This window comes from Myotis yumanensis, unplaced genomic scaffold (genome assembly GCF_028538775.1).
Source record: "Myotis yumanensis isolate MYYU_CA2020_CCGP unplaced genomic scaffold, mMyoYum1.0.hap1 SCAF_8, whole genome shotgun sequence".
Classification (NCBI taxonomy): domain Eukaryota; kingdom Metazoa; phylum Chordata; class Mammalia; order Chiroptera; family Vespertilionidae; genus Myotis; species Myotis yumanensis.
Window position 1 is genome coordinate 37,621,240 of NW_027223759.1, and position 6,000 is coordinate 37,627,239.

The window sequence follows — 6,000 nt, forward strand, 5'->3', positions numbered from 1 at the left end:
CCAGGGCGGGTATAGACCTGGAAATGTTGCTTTGAGCCAAGGGAATGTAGTTGGAGTTTCAATGCCTGTCATCCTGCCTTATACCTAGAAGACACTCAATAAAACATTGAATTGAATCTAAATATGTTCACCAGGACAGCTAGCCTCAGAATGAAGGGAAAGGTAACAGAATAACCTAACCATTGGATTATTATGCCAAGGTCTGCAATCTGCTTTTGAAGTCCATACATAGAGCCTGTGAGGTAGCTAATGGTAATGCCACCGAGCTGCTGTTATTCATGGGGTTTAGACATGCTACCATGTTACTCTGGCACAACATCCTTTTTTTCTTTCAGTCTTCACAATCATCCATGATGGAGGTAGGACAGATACTATTATTCGCCTTAAGAATAAACACTATGTTTGGTAGTAAACACATTTAATAATGTATGGCAGAGAAATGGTGCTGGACAGAGACTTGATTTGGGATGGAGAACACAGGATACTGTGTATAGAAGGTGTGTTGTGGAATTGTGCATCTGAAACCTATATAATTTTGTTAACTAGTGTCACGCAGTAAATTCAATAAAAATGAAAAAATGAGTGGCAGAGATTTGAGTCTAATAATTTTGAAAATTGAAAACTTGCCAAGGAGCAAGTTTGGGAAAATTAACTTTGGTGAGCCTTTTATTATTATTTTTAAATATGTTTTTATTGCTTTCAGAGAGGAAGGGACGGGGGAGAGAGAGAGAGAAACATCAATGATGAGAGAGAATCATTGGTTGGCTGTCTTCTGCAGGCCCCACACTGGGGATCAAGCCCACAACCCAGGCATGTGCCCTTGACCAGAATCAAACCTGGGACCCTTTAGTCTGCAGGCCAATGCTCTACCCACTGAGCAAAACCGGCCAGGGCTGGTGAGCCTTTTAAATCTCACAGATATACATACAGATGCAGCCTCATATTTTCAGAAAAGCCCTGGATAATAAAAATTTAATCCAAATTTTTTGAACTGATATCTTGAGTTTTATTCAATTCTATAATTGGGAATAGTAGGTCTTTGCCCCTAGAGGGTAGAGAATTGACTCCCCCCACCCCACCCCCTTGCCCACCCGCCACCTAGTCTTAAAATGAAGAATAACTTGTTCCTGGAAGGTCTGCATTCTTTTTTGTCTTGATAGTTGTTCTCAGGATTCTGGGATCAGAAGCCAGGCTATGACAGGAGGGACTTGCAAGTGTCACCCTTCCTCTACCTGCCTCTCCTCCAACTGCAGTTGAGGCTGTGATGGGGAGTTGGCCTGGGGCTTGTATTCTGCTGCCTGGACTCATCAGTTAGTAACCCAAACATGCGCCAGCTAAGACTGAGCAATTAGGATTTTGAGAAATAGGGGAGCAAGTGTGATCTCTTACAAGCTATTGTGATCAAATTTCACACAAGTGGGTGCTGATGGGTAGGTAGGCTCTTATCTTAAGGAAAGATAGTATTACTGCCAATTATTCTAGTTTAAATAAAACAAGTCTGGCTTCATTTAAAACAAGAATAAGAGGAACAACATTAAATAGTTGGGCCTAGAGTAGAGTTTGGAGGTGCTTAGAACTCACTGATGGGGCAGAGCTGGGCTCTACAATTCCAGAAGTGGGAGCCCATCAGGAACTCTGCAGTCCACCTGAGTTTGTGGGTCCTAAAAGTAGCCACCACTGATAACAGCTGTTGGTTACTCTGCATTAGACTTTGGTTATCTCCTGGTCTTCAGTGAAGTCTTACTAAAGTCACAAACTGGTATCACTTGTGCTAAGGAGAATTAGCAAGGACAGAGAGCCCTTTCTGGAGCTGAAGAGGAGGTATCAGTGGTGATCACCTCACTCAAGACAGGCCTACCCCTGTGTCTGCAGGCCTGGGCAGGAGTACAAAGGAGATGTGCCCAGAGCCAAATATTTAAACATTCTGAATTAAGCTACCTAATTGCCTAGAACAGGTCCCATCTTCTTCCTTTGCCAAGTCTACCTTCATAATGACCTGGTAGGCCAGTTCAAATTCAGAATTTTCTCCCCCCTCCTCTGCCCACTGCCCACCCTCCACCCCCCTCTCTTCCCAAGCTGGCTCTGTCCCATATGAGGAGGGGTCTTATTCACTCATGAGTGGATATCCCTGGCCACACTTTTAGTCTACATACACACTCTCACGGCAAACATCCACCCTAAGTTGGTCCTTTAGCCTGTAGGGTATGTACACTTGAGTGTTCTAGCTTTAGGATGAAGGCCCCAGGAAGGCAGCCTGAAATCCCTCTGGGCAGGAGATTCTGAAGTCCTGGAGACCCAGGTCTAGAGCAGTGGTTCTCAACCTTCCTAATGCTGCGACCCTTTAATACAGTTCCTCATGTTGTGGTGACCCCCAACCATAAAATTATTTTCATTGCTACTTCATAACTGTAATTTTGCTGCTGTTATGAATAGTAATGTAAATATCTGATATGCAGGATGTATTTTCATTGTTACAAATTGAACATAATTAAAGCATAGTGATTAATCACAAAAACAATATGTAATTATATATGTGTTTTCTGATGGTCTTAGGCCACCCCTGTGAAAGGGTCGTTCGACCCCCAAAGGGGTCTCGACCCACAGGTTGAGAACCGCTGGTCTAGAGTGACAAGTAGGCCCAGTGGATGCCCCACCCCAGGAGGTGGGGCATGGCTGGAGGAAAGTCAGAGCAGACCCTCTTGCCCAGTTCCAAGAGTAGGAATCCAGTAGAGACCAGTCTTCTCAAATGGCTACCTCATAAATGTAACCCCAGCAGAATCAACAGTGGAGTAGAAGAGAGAGAGAAAGAGAGAGAGAGAGAGAGAGAGAGAGAGAGAGAGAGATCAGAGCAGAATAAACTAAAAAGACTGCCAGAGATCAAAGACCCCTAAGGAGCTCTCAGAAATGGCTGGGGTGACACCGAAAGGGGCTCATTTCAAGCAAATCAACCGTTGGAAGGTTCAACTGTAAAATTATAATTTAAAAATCTGAGGATGCATATTTTGGGTTGGAGGTTACATTGTATAATTCTTTGCATTCCCCAGAGAGGAGAAAATAGTCCACAAGAGGCTAAGAGACTTGTCCACAATCACATTTCTCTTGCACAGCAGAGCAAGCATTCCGATTATGAATCCAGTGCTCTCTGTTTCAAATATATGCTGAAGAAGCAACCAGAAGAGCTAAAGAACATTTGGGGCAGGTCTATTATCAAAACCTCTGCACTGCATCTCATTCATACCTGGACCCAAGGAAGAATGCTTGCTCCATTGATTTTCCTCAATAGGCCTTCCCACCTCACTGATTTTTGCTGCTGATGAATTGGCTTTCTGGTGTTGGAGGTGTTTTATTTCCTTTGGATTCCCGTTACCCAGTTTACTATCCAGGTGTATTATTTTACTGCTGCCACAGTGGATTTCTACTTTGAGTCAACAACATTCACCCACTTCCCCAGTATGGGATTATTGACCTTACCCAGAAACTGCTTGCCTCATTCTCACGACTTGGGAATTTTTCTGGCCATTTTTAATACCCCTTTTCTCACATTGTGTGATTAGTATTAAAAACCCTGGGTTTCAGCTGATACTTATAAAAAGGAGCCAAGAATGGGTGCTACCTACAAAGCACCTAAATTGTACTGGGGGCCTTTATTCCCGTAGCAATCCTCTGTGACAAAACAACGAAAATAATGACTCGCCTCTCTTGGGTGCCCACTGTGCCTGGCTAGGCTCTGCCCATCTATTTGGGGATTTGCTATCATAGCCCCGTCAAGGAGGAGGGATTGCTCCCATGGCAGAAGTGAGGAAACTGGTAGAGAGCGTTACATGCACTGCTTAAGGCTGGTAATGGTGAAGCGAGGGTTTCAGCCCCAGTCTGAGTCACTACATGTTCTTTTTATTATGTTCTGTTCCTCCCATATTTTGTAATATAGTAACTTAGTGTGCATGCTTCTTTTCCAGGAGAAATAAATCATTATTTATAGTTGTATTCTCTGACCCGTAAAATGTGATCGTCCTGGGAATGTTAGAGCTAGAGGGAACATTAGAAGGAGCAGCTAGTCTGACACTCTCATTTTATGGTTAGGAAACAGAAGGTCAGACACGTTAGGTGATTTGCAGAAGGTTTTGCAGTGAGTTGTATATAAACCTAAACCCTTATTTTCCAAATTCTTATTTCCAAATTCTTTTGTTTGTTTGCTTGCTTCCAGCAACATTGTTAGGGGCCTATAAGAACCTAATTTACCAACGCTGGAAATGTACATGTATAATGTTCTCTGTGGCATCATTTTTTAAAATCTCTCCTTTTTAACAATGAAACCCAATATTCTCTAAAGGACTGTAAAAACTTCGAATTACCAGTTCGTAACTAAAAATTCAGGAACTGAAGAAAAATCTCTGTACAGATGGAGTGTCACTTTTCAAAAGGTTAATAAAAAGCAATACTGCTATTATCAAAAGACTGATGAAATCTAGAATATTTTTAGATGAACAGTACTTGGGCTTTAAAAGTAAACCTTTATTGTATTACTATTACATTTATAGCCATATAATTGCCCTATGAATTCATTGCTGAAATGAATTATGGTACCTGCTGTGATTTATAAAGCAGGGCATAAAGTGTGGCAAAATTTCCTTAGCTTCACTAATGTAATGCCCATTCCCTAACTCCAGTAGTGATAAGCTCGAATAAAATGGCATATAAACCATGGGTCAGAAGGCCAACACATACAGCAACAAAACAAATGTAGTTCAGCCTTGATTGCCAACTATGCTGCTATTTCTACCACATCATTATCAGGAAATAATTACTGTGTCAAAGAAAATGGGCAGGGGATGCTCTATCCTTGCCAGTCCTGAGGGTGAATATACCATAAGGAATGTAATGAGGGACTAAAAGGATTAAGTTCAGAAGAAAAGCAGCTCATGAAAAGAAGGATATGCACAGGACCACACACATTTTCAAAGTAGTATCACTTATTATTCAGTGTTGCTCAGGCACGATATTGGAATTCTTACATGTCGGGAGCCAGAAAAAGGTTAAATCAATAGCTAGCTGCTATACTCAGCTTATTCTGTGCCTGGTAACAGGAGCCGTAGAACTGATGTTAAGTAGTTTCGCTACCTACCCATCTACTGCCCCACTTCTTTACATTCCTCTCTATCCGCTTGCTGTATGCAGTGTATAACTGTATGAGCAGCCACTCAGTCCAGCATTGACTCAATTAGTGTAACAGCAGTTTTGTTATTATAAGACTGCTTACATTTTTTAAAGTTTGGCTAAATCAACTAGGAAGTCCCCAAAGCAATGTTTCCATGTTTTTATGCCACTTTTTTTTCATTTTGGAAATAATTGTAATTTTTCTCTCTCAGGAGCATAACAAATGTTATATTTCTACGGATATGTCTATCATTTTCTGGAGATATTAATAACCAAAAGCAATGGCAAGTCTTTTATTTTATAAGAGCAGGATAGTATCTTGACTTGCCAAATACGGTTGTGTGGTCTGAAGCTTTAGAGAAATTACAATCCTAAAATACCACTTATTTGGATTAATTGCAGGAAGAGACGATCTCAGTGTAAAGTAGTGTAGAGTCCTAAACTAGAAACACATCAAGGCGTGGCACTTTAGCTTTCTGGGAGAAGGCATACCTAGCAGCATGAGCCACCCACCATGAACTCTGAACCTGCCCACTCTCAGATCCCCACCCATCTTCACCTTCCTGCTGTCACAGGCGGGGAGACTTCCCTTCTCCTAGGGCAGCCATGGGCAAACTATGGCCCGCGGGCCGGATCCAGCCAGTTTGAAATGAATAAAACTAAAAAAAAAAAAGACCGTACCCTTTTATGTAATGATGTTTACTTTGAATTTATATTAGTTCACACAAACACTCCATCCATGCTTTTGTTCCGGCCCTCCGGTCCAGTTTAAGAACCCATTGTGGCCCTCGAGTCAAAAAGTTTGCCCACCCCCGTCCTAGGGCCACTCCTTCCATGTGCCCAGAG